This window comes from Hyperolius riggenbachi, chromosome 5, assembly GCF_040937935.1.
Source record: "Hyperolius riggenbachi isolate aHypRig1 chromosome 5, aHypRig1.pri, whole genome shotgun sequence".
Classification (NCBI taxonomy): domain Eukaryota; kingdom Metazoa; phylum Chordata; class Amphibia; order Anura; family Hyperoliidae; genus Hyperolius; species Hyperolius riggenbachi.
The window spans coordinates 361246980-361260826 of record NC_090650.1 but is presented as its reverse complement, the minus strand read 5'-3'; the positions used below and the strand labels follow the sequence as shown (position 1 = coordinate 361260826).

Below are 13847 nucleotides of genomic sequence, written 5' to 3'. Positions count from 1 at the left end.
CCAAAGATCGCCGACCACCGCTTTGGTCGCGGACTATTGTGCAGGTGTATCAGCGCGCCTCTCTAATTAAAGTATTTAAAGAGAACCTGTACTGAGTAAAAATATTTAAAATAAACACATAAGGTAACTTCAAATGAACATTACATAGTTGCCTTGCCATCGGTTCCTCTCAGAAGCTCACCATTTTCTTCTGACAATAATCCCTTCAAGTTCTGACAATATTTTGTCAGATCTGAAATACATCAGTTGCTGTCAGTAAAATATCAGTTGCTGTCAGTTATAGCTGAGAGGAAAACGGATGTACCAGGTAATGTCCATGTTTCCCTATGGCTCAAGTGGGCGATGTTACAGTTTAACTGTGTGCTGACCAGAAAGCTGTTATGGGTAATGGCTATTTTCAAAATGGAGGACGGAAAATTCCCTTGATCACAGTGAACAAACAGGACGCGGGACAGGAGAAAGACACTAAGGAGTAGACTACATGGAAGGTAAGTATGACTTGTGTATGCTTATTTTGACTTTCAATTTTCAGTTCAGGTTTTCTTTAAAGTGGACCTGAAGTCTTGGATAAGGCAGAAGGAAAACTTAGAGAAATGCACCCCCAATGTATTTACAGAGTTTAGCCTGTCTAAATTTCCCCTCATCTATGACTAATCACAAGTGTAATTTGATCTCTCAGCTGTGTCACCTGGCTACTTCGGCAGAGCAGCTAATTTATAAACACAGGATGTTAACCCTATGTCTGCTTCCATGAAAACAGAAAGTAGACACACTGCATATTTATTGCAGGAGTTGTATCAGCAGTAACAAAGAAATGTTTTTCTTTAAAGGTTATTTTGCTGCTGTTTATATTTTAGAGCAGAGAGGAAGTATTGAGTTCAGGTCCGCTTTAAAATTAATTAAGAATAATAAAAAAAAATTCATCGTAGTTTTTTGTTTTTTTTACTTTTGTGGAAATGGGTAAGAGGTACCATACTAATTACCAATACTATGCCAATACTAATACCAATTTCACCTAGGAAAAGGAGGGTCCACTTGTTAAACCTCATGCATTATAGAAAGAAGAGATGGGCACTGGATGAGGTGCTCCAGTGGAGGACAAGTAAGCTTAAGCACCGCTTCCACATTCGTCAAGTGCTCCGGGGGTACACATTACACATTGGTGGAGACTAGTCGGGGTTCTTTTAGATGTCGTGATATTGAACGCCACTACTGTCAAGCACCCAAACACGCCCATTTGAGCAAGATCTTTCCACCATGCCGAATCGATCATTTTAATCAATGTCAACTGGATATCAATCGAAATTATGATCGGGGGGCCACATTGCAGCACTGTATAGACCATGGAGTTCTTCTAGGGAACCTTTCCTTCTGAAGTTACAAAGTAATTGGCAAATTTGTCCCAAAGAATAGTACGCCACTGAAAGTCCTTTATTCTGTGAGCCAGAAGACACTGAAGGTTTGTACTCTCACGATGATGAACAAAGTTACAGTATGTATGGAACAGACCGTTTTCACCATTTTTTTAATTCTTTATTTTACAAAATTTTTGTTGACCACCAACACAAATGGCATGGCTCTCAACCGCCCAGATAAGGACTATAGTGGGGACTACAGAGCTTGTACTCACTATCCAGCATGCTATCGTGACAACCGGGGCTGGATTTGTACTTTTTATCGCCCAAGGCCGCTATCACCAGCCGCCCCCTGACAAACAGCAACCCCCCTACCTCAGACACGTTTTTATTAGTCCCAGTAATTAAGGTATTTAAAGATGCTTATTAACAATGTAATTTTACTGAGCGATCAACCTTCCGATTGATTGGATAGGACAGTGTTGAGGGTGCCAATTAACTACAAATGACTTTCGTTTCTCAATCAATCGTTTTCTCAATCTTTTTTTTTAATCGATTACATCAAATTGATCTTAATGGTTATAATTTTTATTCCATTTATAGGCCAAATCGATGCTTTCTGCTCTGATAGGTTGGAGCTGGATGGAGGGCGGAGTTGGACTCAAAGAGTCCCAGGTACTTGCCCGACTGCTGCGGGTCACATGTTTGCCAGCTTTATGCATGCGTGTGCCAGCCCGCCCCTTGGTTCATGGTGCCCTAGGCCATGGCCTTTGTGGCCTTGCCTGAAATCCGACTATGGTGACAATTGAAACAAACGTGTCCTGGTGAATTTTGTAAACCTTTCGGGGTACTAATAATGGTGGACTAAGAAGCCCAGGCTGTAGAAGAACTTAAGTTTCCATGTCAAAAAGGGGTGTATCCAGTAACTTCAATGATGCAGTCTCCTACTACCAGTAGTAAGCCTTCTTCACAGCAGAATGGACCTCACATATCTCTGCCATACAAAGGAAATAGCCAATGGGACTGTAGGGGCAGGGCACTGCATGGAGTTTGAATGTTCTACCGGTGTTTGTGTGAGTTTCCTCCAGGTACTCCAGTTTCTTCCCACATCCCAAAAACATACAGATAGGTTAATTGCCTTCCCCCCAAATTGGCCCTAGACTACGATATATACACTACACGATACTACACGATACATACTCTGATCTCATCCACCAGGCCAATCAGACCAGCCCACACAGCAGCCCTGGATCTCCGTAAGTGCTGAAAGGTCTAGTTTTTCCTCCACCAGATCTGGCTCTGTGTACTTTGCTCCCAGGAGCTCTGGGCCCCCTCTGCCTGCAATCACCATCTAATGGATTCTGGACCTGACCAACTCAGATTGGACAGTAAGCCAGGGCTATGCTTAAGGGTACTCCCCTCAGTGATCCCCACAGTTCGGCTGGGAGCACATGGTTTCGGACTGATTATCTGACTGTACGCAGGGGTACATCAATCTGCAGCCCTAGAGTGACTCTCTGCCTTTGTCTCTCTCCTCTTGCTTTGTTTTTCTCTCTCTTTCTTTCCTCATTCTCTCTTTTAGCTATTCTTTCTCTCTCTCTCTTTCTCTATTCCAGGGATGTCAAACCGGTCCCGCGAGGGCCGAGATCCTCACACATTTTTGACACCGCTCAAATGAATTGCTGGGTCTGAATCAGGAAAGGTGTGGTTCATCAGGTAGAACACATTCCTCTCTTTCTCAGTCCATCCTAAACACTGGCGTGGATCTGGCCCTCCAGGCCTGGAGTTCAACACCTGTGCTCTATTCACTCTTTTCCAGGACACACTGGAACTGCTGCATAGCAGAGTGAGCGCCGTAGGTAGATGTGGCTGCTCCCCTCACATAGCACTCCAGACCTCCCCACGCATCCTTCACTATAGTTATGTGCCATATATATATATATATATATATATATATATATATATATATATATACTTTTACTTATGTACTATACTGTACCTGATTGTATGTGTTTAACCATCACGTGTATGTGTTTGTACCATCATCGACCCTGTATGAGCCAAAGACAAACCCGTTGTACTTGGCGAAATAAATGATTCTGATACATAAACAAACATATGACTATGGTAGGGCTTAGATTGTGAGCCCCTCTGAGGCACAGTTAGTGACAAGACCATATACTCTGTACAGCACTGTGAAAGATGTCGGCGCTATATAAATACTAAATAGTAATACAAATAACAAATAATAATTGTGTATACAATATATATATATATATATATATATATATATATATATATATATATATATATATATATTTACACTACACAAAAGGCCCACCCATTAAAAAACGGGCACTAGGCCTCTGTACCCTCCACCCACGATGCCCGTGCACACGCCCGCCCTCCTGCGCCCGTCCTCCTGTGCTGCTGTGCTGCCCAAAGTCATTCCGCGTGCCGCGCATGCGCACCAGGCACAACGCATGGACCCAGGGACACAGGAGGACCCAGCGACACAGTGGTTATTATATAGGATACATATATATCACTTTTCAGGTGGATTAACAATTTTAAAATGCTAACAACCAAACAATAAACACAAACACTTGAAAACACCTGTACAACTGTGAGCTTATGCAGGTATACAAAAAAGTCCATGCAAATGATATCTATTATTAACACTAGCCACTTGCTATCAGGTTAATTGGATATATTTGAGATCCCCATGATTTTTTTATGGAAGTATTGTTTTTGCATGGCAACCTCGATAGTCATGACAGCTGGGTTCTAAATCATTAATGAGGCTAAAACCCATGTCTGAATTCCATCAGCTAAGCACGATTTGTCCCTGGTAATCCATATATTTCATATGAGTAGTAAATAACGACAGAAGATTCCTAGTTCTGAGAAAGCATATGGCTTTGCTTTAGAGAAACATTACCTTGTGTTATAGATCTAATCTCAGCCCCACAGCTATGGAAGGGATTACAGCGGGCAATGCCAGCAAAATGTCCACAGGGCTGGATACCGATATTGTGCTATAAATACACGAGGGGTAACAAACCAAATGCTGAACATTTTAAATACTTTATTCGTTGCCAACTTTATTTGTGTCAGACATTTTCCATGTATTCCTGGCTCTATATAGACTGCAGCAAATTAGTATTCATAAAGATGATTTGAACATAACAATGGGATGATCCTGCAGGGTAGCGTTACACAGATAATTATGAGAGCTATTTGGTCTCTTTGTTATCATGACCTTCAGGCCTTGTGGAGCTCTATTTTTAGATTGGGAAATATTAATCATAACGCTTCAGTAACATTTCATTTAAACTTATGAAAAAGTACAAATGAACTATTTCTTTTTTGGAAGGAGAATTGCCAGTGGGCACCTGCCTGAGCATATTCAAGACTGCTGTGCAAAAAGCAAAACAAATACTATACAGGGAATTTTTAAGTGGTCACTAACATGAGCGTAACTACAAGGGAGCAGGCCCTGTGACCGCAGGAGGAACCAGAGCTGTAGGGGGGCCCCGACTACTTCACTACTTCAGATAAAAGGGTCCATCCTTCAGACCAGGAATTTTGGTTGCTACACTTGTTATGTATATGGAGATTGTGATACCCACACTTGTTTTACGCCCATTGCAAGATGTGCCCCCAGGCATTGCCCACCAAGCATAGGAGAGGGTGGGAACATTGGGGGGGGGGCATAAAAGTTTTTCGGGGGGGGGGGCATGATTTGTAGTTACACCCTTGGTAATAAATAAAGGTGACTGGCCACCATGAGGAAAAAAAAGACACAGGTGTTCACTGGTCAGAGCTACTGGCCAGTCAGGTCAGTAGATGTAGAACTGGCTACTTAAAGCCTTTGTGGAAACTTGTGGAAACTTGCGTGATGACTAATCAATGGCCATGTTAAAAGTGTACCCGAGGTGAACCTCAGGTACAAAAAAACATAGGGAAGCCCCTGGATCTTGTAGAGGCTTCCCACGCCATCCTCTTTTCCCCCATTGCTGATCGTGGACTCCCCAAAGAAAACTGACAAGGGCTTGTCAGTAGGGGCTGTGCTCCTCTTAAGATGTGGGTGCGGCCATACTTAGAGTGACCAGATTTTTGTGGGTCCAACCTGAGACAGGGAATGGGGCGGGGGGGGGGGCGGTGGCGCGCACAACGTGCTGCGGCGAACAGTGGGGAGGACTGAGGAGCGCGCAGCGCCGAAGACTGGGGGGAGGGGGCTGCGGCGCGTGCAGCGTGCCGCGGCGATAAAATGGGCATGGCCATGACATTGTATGGGCGGAGCTAACGTAATGATGTAACAGCGAGGCATAAGAAAGCAGTGTTTACGCCATGATGTGGACAAACGAGACTTTGCATCATGGCTGTGCAGAAACTGTGTGATGCTAATAGTATACCGTAACCACAAAGCAGCAAACATAGCCATCTATGACCATTAAATAATAAATGCAGTAACAGTTACCCCGGACACCAGAAAATAAACGCAATAGGCAACATGTCAGCACAAAATAACCGCAATGCGGGCAACATGTCAGTATAAAATAAATGCAATGCGGGCAAACATGTCAGTATAAAATAAATGCAATGCGGGCAAACATGTCAGTACAAAATAAATGCAATGTGGGCAACATGTCAGTACAAAATAAACGCAATGTGGGCAAACATGTCAGTACAAAATAAACGCAATGCGGGCAACATGTCAGTACAAAATAAACGCAATGCGGGCAAACATTTCACCAGAAAATAAACGCAATGCAGGCAAACATGTCAGTACAAAATAAACGCAATGCGGGCACATGTCAGTACAAAATAAACACAATGCGGGCAACATGTCAGTACAAAATAAACGCAATTCGGGCAAACATTTCACCAGAAAATAAACACAATGCGGGCAAACATTTCACCAGACAATAAACACAATGCGGGCAAACATGTCAGTACAAAATAAACGCAATGCGTGCAACATGTCAGTACAAAATAAACACAATGCGGGCAAACATTTCACCAGAAAATAAACGCAATGCGGGCAAACATTTCACCAGACAATAAACGCAATGCGGGCAAACATGTCAGTACAAAATAAACGCAATGCGGGCAAACATGGCAGTACAAAATAAATGCAATGCGGGCAAACATTTCACCAGAAAATTAACGCAATGCGGGCAAACATTTCACCAGAAAAATTAACGCAATGCGGGAAAACATTTCACCAGAAAATTAACGCAATGCGGGCAAACATTTCACCAGAAAAGAAACGCAATGCGGGCAAACATTTCACCAGAAAAGAAACGCAATGCGGGCAAACATTTCACCAGAAAAGAAACGCAATGCGGGCAAACATTTCATCAGAAAAGAAACGCACTGCGGGCAAACATTTCACCAGAAAAGAAACGTAATGTGGGCAAACATTTCACCAGACAAGAAACGCAATGCGGGCAAAGTTCACCTGGAAAAAAAGCATTTACTTACCTGGCAGAAGTCTCTGGCCTCTGGCGCGCTCCTCCCGGGACCACCTTCCCCCTGCATATCTCCCGCGCTGACAGGGCTACGGCAAGATGGCGCCCGAAGCCCTGTACTGGAGACACAGATAATCTCCACTACAGGGCTTCGGCAGCCATCTTGCTGTAGCCCTGCTCGCCTGCCGGTGTCGGAACAGACACCGGAAGAGGAGGCTGGAGCGGGGCTGCAGGCAATGAACTGGCACGGCGTCTATAGACGCCGCTGCCAGTTCATGAGGAGAGAGTGGCCAGAGTCCCGAGGCCGGGACGTCTCGCTGCTAAAAGCGGGACGTTTCCTGGGACCTCATTAAGCCTGGGACAGCGGACCCCGAATCCAGGACGCGTCCCGGGCAATCCTGGTCACTCTACCATACTGCATGTGCACGAGTGTCTCCCAGGCATGGTTCTGCTTGTGTGGATGCAGCACAGCCACACTCATGCAAAAAGAGGAGTGTGGCCTAAGGCTACATACACACTTGAGATAAAAGTCTTTGGAAAAGGCAAGATCACAGACCAATTTTACCCCCTTCCATGTAGTATGAGAGCATACTCTACACAGTCAATTCTATGGAGCTGAACTTCCCATCAGATAAAAATCTTTGCAAGATGCTGCACACAAAGATGCTGTACACATTTAAAAGATCAGTATCTGCAAAAGATCTGTTCCTGCAGAAGATCAGTTCCTGCAAAATGCATTCATAGTCTATGATATCTGCAGATCTCACACACCTTGTTTAACAGACATTCATCTGCAGATCAGATCCACCAGGATGGATTTTCAGATTTGCAGATGATTGTCAGATATGCAGATGAATGTCTGTTAAACAAGGTGTGTATGAGGATCTGCAGATATCATAGACCATGAATGCATTTTGCATATACTGGTCTGTTGCATGTGTGCAGCATCTGTGTGTGCAGCATCTTGCAAAAAATGTTATCTGATGGGGAGTTCAGCTCCATAGAATAGACTGTAGAGTAAGCTCTCATACTACATGGAAGGGGGTAAAATTGGTCTGTGATCTTTCATTTTCCAAAGACTTTTATCTCAAGTGTGTATGTAGCATAATGCTCCAGTGGGTCCCAGGCAGTGGTGGAGGTCAAGACAGACAATTTACATTTATATTGCATTTTTCTCCTGGCAGACTCAAAGCGCCAGAGCTGCAGCCACTAGGGCGTGCTCAGTAAGCAGTAGCAATCTTAAGGTGGCCACTAACGGTCCAATTTCTAGCAAAAAATCGTTGAAAGCACAGGATGTTAACAATACGTCTGCTTCCATAACTCAGGATGTAGAAACACTGCAGATTTATTTTTAGGATGTGTATCAGCTGTAATAAAGAAATGTTTTTCTTTAAAGGTTATTATGCTATTGATTATCTTTTAGAGCAGAGAGGACATTCTGAGTCCAGGTCCGCTTTAAAGCTCGGAAGAACTCTGATAGGATGAGAGACACGTTATCTCTGATTTCTGTGATAGTGATTCTCACAGTGATTATTACATGATCAGGAGCCTTGCATAATGTGCATTATCAGAGCAGAGGCTGAGGATAAGCAGGACAGCCAGGCAACTGGTGTTGTTTAAAAGGAAATAAATATGGCCACCTCCATATCCCTCTCAGTACAGGTTTCCTTTAAACTATACCAGTTGTCTTCCTGTCCTGCTGATCCTCTACCTCTAATGCCTAATATAAGATTTTCTGCAAGATTTACTGCCAGATCGATTATTTCCAATATGTCCGATCTGATTTCCGATCGATTTTTTGATCGATTTTCCATTCACTTCTATGGAAAATTGATCGGAAATCAGATCGGACATGTTGGAAATAATCGATCAGGCAGTAAATTTGCCAGAAAATCTTATCATGTGTACCCAGCATAATACTTTTAGCCATAGACCCTGAACAAGCATATGCAGATGAAGATTGTTTCGGAAATTATTATCAGATCTGACAAGATTAGCTGCATGCTTGTTTCTGGCGTTATTCAAACACTACTGCAGCCAAATAGATCATCAGGGCTGCCAGGGAACTGGTATTGTTTAAAAGGGAATACATATGGCAGGCAGCCTCCATATTCTTCTCACTTCAGTTGTCCTTTAACCTCCTAGCGATAACCCTGTGCTGGACACAGGGTAAGTCACGCAGGAGGATTTCTCAGGCCCCGCTGGGCCGATTTGCATAATTTTTTTTATACACGCAGCTAGCACTTTACTTATGATCGACGTCGCTCTGCGCCGATTCGCCGCTACCCGCCGCGTCAGAGGATGCCCCCCCCCCCTGAGACCCATGCGCTGCCTGGCCAATCAGTGCCAGGCAGCGCTGAGGGGTGGGTCGGGGCTCCCTCTTACGCCACGACGCCGATGACGTCTGTGATGTTGTCGCGCCCGTCGTCATGGTGATGGGGGAAGCCCTCATGGAAATCCCATTCAGAACGGTATTTCCGGGCGGGCTTGATCGCTGGAGGCGATCGGAGGGGGTGGGGGGATGCCGCTGCACAGCAGCTATCATGTAGCTAGCGCTAGGCTAGCTACATGATTTAAAAAAAAAAATTAAAAAATAGTGCTGCGCCGCCTCCCTGGCGGATTTAATTGACCGCCAGGGAGGTTAAAGCGGTATAAAACCCTGACATAATATTCAATAAAAACATGTTTTCCTACTTTTTATATGCCATACGGACATCATATTTGCTTTTGTGCATAAGTATTATTATTTATTTAGAAATTACAAGTTTCCAAAGTACACTTTTTTTACTCTGAGAGCTGACTTTGCATTTTATTCATAACTCCTTTATTCATCTTCTAATGCAAGCAGAAATGCTTTCTGATTGTCTGACTGTGTTCAGGAGAGTCTGCAGTGTCAGAGAAGTATTTACATTCCTCACTTGATACAATTAAGTAAACATAAGATAATATTATCTCCAGTTTAGATGCACCAGCTATCCCGGCAGGGAACTTCTAAGTCCTGTGTTTAACCCTTTGAATGCTCTTCTAGCAAAAAAATAAAAATAAAAATGGTGGTAGTATATAATATGCTGTAAATTTTGTTTTAGAGCAAAAAATAAATGCTAGGTTTCATTCTGCTTTAAGTATTCTGGTCTCAAAATTTCTTCCCAAAGCATAGGTATGCAAAAGCAAGCCCAGCTGCAGAACATTTCTAGAATAGGAAGCTAGAAGTGGACTGGTTTGCTCTCTTGGGAAATAGCCTGATAGAAAGCTGGGCCTCTTTTATAAAGAGCCTCCATTAATTATCAGATAATATAATAACTCGCCCTATGCCACCATCTCTTCAAAACCAAAGTATAACATTGTACGTTACTCTAATTATATAGTTTCCCTAATCATTTCATAATGTTATTTCCTGATTATCTAATTAAATTGCTGATGCAGCTTCATATTTAAGATAATTATAACCAGATGTCTGCAAATCTGTATTGCTCTGCATCAGTTAACATTATTTTTTAATTAATAAAGTAATTTAAAAAGGGGGAAGGAATCCATTGTCAATTCAGCTGCCATACGCACATTTTACTCATTGTAAAGAACAAAGTTTAGAATTTTTGTAATATGGTTGTTAAGCAAACACATTCATTTGAACTCATTACAAGGAGTTTATGGGACAAATCATGGTTTGCTCCATGCTTTTGAGCTACTATTACTGTAGCAAACAACAGCAAGACGTCTAGACTGAAGTCTACCCGTTCCATGGTAATAGAGATCATAAGCTATTTCTTAATGTAAATCGTCACTGCAATATCAGAGCCATCTGTAGTGAAAAACATAAATCAGGATCTCCTCTCCATAACTACCACATAACTGAAGTTTAAATGCTTTAACCACTTCCTGTCCCATGATGTGAAAATAAGTCACTGCACTCGCCTCCCTATAAATATAAAATAGATAACACAGTTTTCTTTATCTCTGAGCTGATAAAAAAGCTACAGAGTTTAAAAGGAATGAAAGCAAACCCCTCTCATCCGCCCAGGACATTCAATGGCAGGGCAAATGAGTAAACAAGTGTAACATAAACATTCCAGGAGAAGACAGGTAACAAGAACGTAGGTTATATACAATGTGTTACTAATACATGCTGAAAACAAATGTTTTGTTTAAATAAACAGGAGAGGTAGACAAATAAAATGTGTAGGTTTAATGTACAACAGAACTGTTTATATTAAAGCCATAATGTATGAAAATGGATAAATTGTGTATTTTTTTCACCTTTTTCCTTATTTTCCTTGTAAAATGCATAGAAAGTTAGGTAAATACTAAAAACAAATATCAGCCACAAAAAGCCTAATTTGTCCTAAAAAAACAATATATAGATCATTTAGTGGTGATAATTATTGATAAAGTTATTGCCAAAGTAATCAGAGCTGAGCTGAACTGTCAAAATGACCAGGGTAGTGAAGTGGTTAAAAAGGCGATTCTTAAAGTAAACTAGAGACCTCGGAAACTAAAGAAGACCCAGACTAGACCCGACTGAGCCAGTTACCGTGGCTGATCGTGACTGAACGGTAGACCGCAGGAGGACTGCATGGGACTCATACGTGTTTATGGGGCAGGAGGAAGCCCCGGGTAAGTATAAAATCTTTAGTTTCCAAGGTCTCTGGTACACTTTAAAGATATCCTCTTGAACTCTTAATTATATTTATTGGGGAAAACCTTATGGGACTTTGAGGCCCGCACTCATATACTTAATCACATACCCACTGCTGCTGAATGCTGTGGAATCACTGTGCAATCCTTCCTGCCTAAAAGCCCCAACCACATTCTCCAGGGAAAGGTGTGAAGAATTCTCTGCCTTCTTCACAAACAAGGTGTCTGCCATCCATGCCAGCATTACACCAGCAACATCAATTGACCACTGGACTTTGCATATGCCTACTACCGTACCACCAGGGCAAGTCTTTGACACTCTGAGTGAAGAAGATTTTGGAATTCTCATTCAAAGTCTCCGCCCCACTACCTGCGACCTGGATCCTGGCCCAACTGGATCCTTAATGCAGTGCCCAGAGCTGATCAGGCCAGCACTTCACAAAATCACTCAGTGCTCCTTGCAAAGTGGACTTTTCCCAGAAGAACTAAAGAAAGCAATCATAAAACCCCTCTTGAAGAAACCATCACTAGATCCTGATTCTGTAACCAACTACAGACCTACCTGTGGCGAACTTACCATTCCTATCAAAAGTTATCGAGAAAGCAGTCGCCAACCAGCTAGAAGCCAGGCTTACAGATAACAAGATCTTTGATACTTTTCAGTCAGGATTCAGGAAAAGGCACAGCACTGAAACGGCATTAGTCCGAGTAATGAATGATCTACTTACTGCAAGGGACAAGGGTGATTGCTCAATTCTGATTCTTCTTGACTTGTCTGCAGCATTTGATACTGTGGATCATGAAATACTAATCCAGCGACTGAAGAATTACTGTGGCCTAAGGGGTACTGTTCTTAGCTGGTTTCAGACCTTCCTATCTGGCAGGACACAGCAAGTATGTCTGGGCACACACTACTCTAATCCAGTGCCACTTGCCTATGGAGTTCCACAAGGTTCTGTACTATCACCATTACTCTTTGCAGTCTACATGCTCCCACTGGGCAAAATAATCCAGAACTATGGCCTAGGATACCATTGTTATGCAGATGACACACAACTGTATCTGTCCTTCAAGCCTGGCACCCAAGACCCATCAGCATCCATAAATGCGTGTCTAGTGGATTTACAAAATTGGATGAACACCAGCTGGCTGAGGCTGAACTCTGATAAAACTAGCTGTAGGATACAAATGCATGAACCAGGGCAGGTAGGTCTTCAGCTGGGATAAGGTGTTTGATTTTCGCTATATTTCTTAGATGGAAGAAGGAAGACTTGACGACAGCTGATATCTGCTGTTTGAGTTTTAGATTTCCATCCAGGATCACCCCAAGGTTTCGCACAGAGTCTTTATACTGTACGGTATTTACCTCAATTGCTAGTTTGAGGTGGTGAGCGTTTTGAACTTTATCCATCATGTGGTGGTCCACACATGATGGATAAAGTTCAAAACGCTCACCACCTCAAACTAGCAATTGAGGTAAATACCGTACAGTATAAAGACTCTGTGCGAAACCTTGGGGTGATCCTGGATGGAAATCTAAAACTCAAACAGCAGATATCAGCTGTCGTCAAGTCTTCCTTCTTCCATCTAAGAAATATAGCGAAAATCAAACACCTTATCCCAGCTGAAGACCTACCTGCCCTGGTTCATGCATTTGTATCCTACAGCTAGTACAGAATGCTGCAGCCAGACTCCTAGCCAATGCCCCCTGCAGCTCACACATCACCCCAGTACTGCAAACTCTTCACTGGTTGCCAGTAAAATGGAGAATCAATTTTAAGATCTGCCTGCTGACATTCAAGGCTCTACACCACATGGGACCCAAATACATAGCGGATCTATTGGAACTTTATGCCCCTCCACGCACCCTCCGCTCTGCCAACAAGATGAAGCTGGTTATTCCCAGGATACACTTAACATTTGGTGCTCGGGCCTTTTCCTATGCAGCCCCTACTCTATGGAACTCACTTCCACAATCAGTATAAGAGGCTCCTTCTCTGGACAGCTTTAAAAAAAAGGCTAAAAACTCACCTCTTTTCCAGAGCCTTTGAGACTGCATAATGCAGGGTCACAGCGCTTTGAGTCCCCAGGGAGAAAAGCGCTATATAAATATTATTGTTATTGTTATAAATGTAATTGTAGGCAACACAAGGAAAAAGGGCAGCACCAGTAACACATGAATCAACTAAGCTCATTGGAGTAATGAATAATGATGAGGACAGTGTGTGCAGAAAAGGATCTGAAACTGAAGCATGATTCATAACAAAGACAAAATCCTCACAAGACCGCACCACACCAAAATGTCCATGAATACTTAAAGAGAAACTCTGACCAAGAATTGAACTTTATCCCAATCAGTAGCTGATACCCCCTTTTACATGAG

General features: G+C 42.8%; 1 long non-coding RNA gene across 1 annotated transcript in view; it reads right to left on the bottom strand.

Annotated features, from left to right (window-relative positions):
- Positions 1 to 4351, bottom strand: part of LOC137517781 (uncharacterized) — a 100929-nt gene extending 96578 nt beyond the window's left edge. Inside the window, exon 1 of the long non-coding RNA XR_011020664.1 lies at positions 4297 to 4351. This is a non-coding gene — a long non-coding RNA (uncharacterized lncRNA). The remainder of the gene's footprint in view (positions 1 to 4296) is intronic.
- Between the last annotated feature and the right edge of the window lie 9496 nt (positions 4352 to 13847).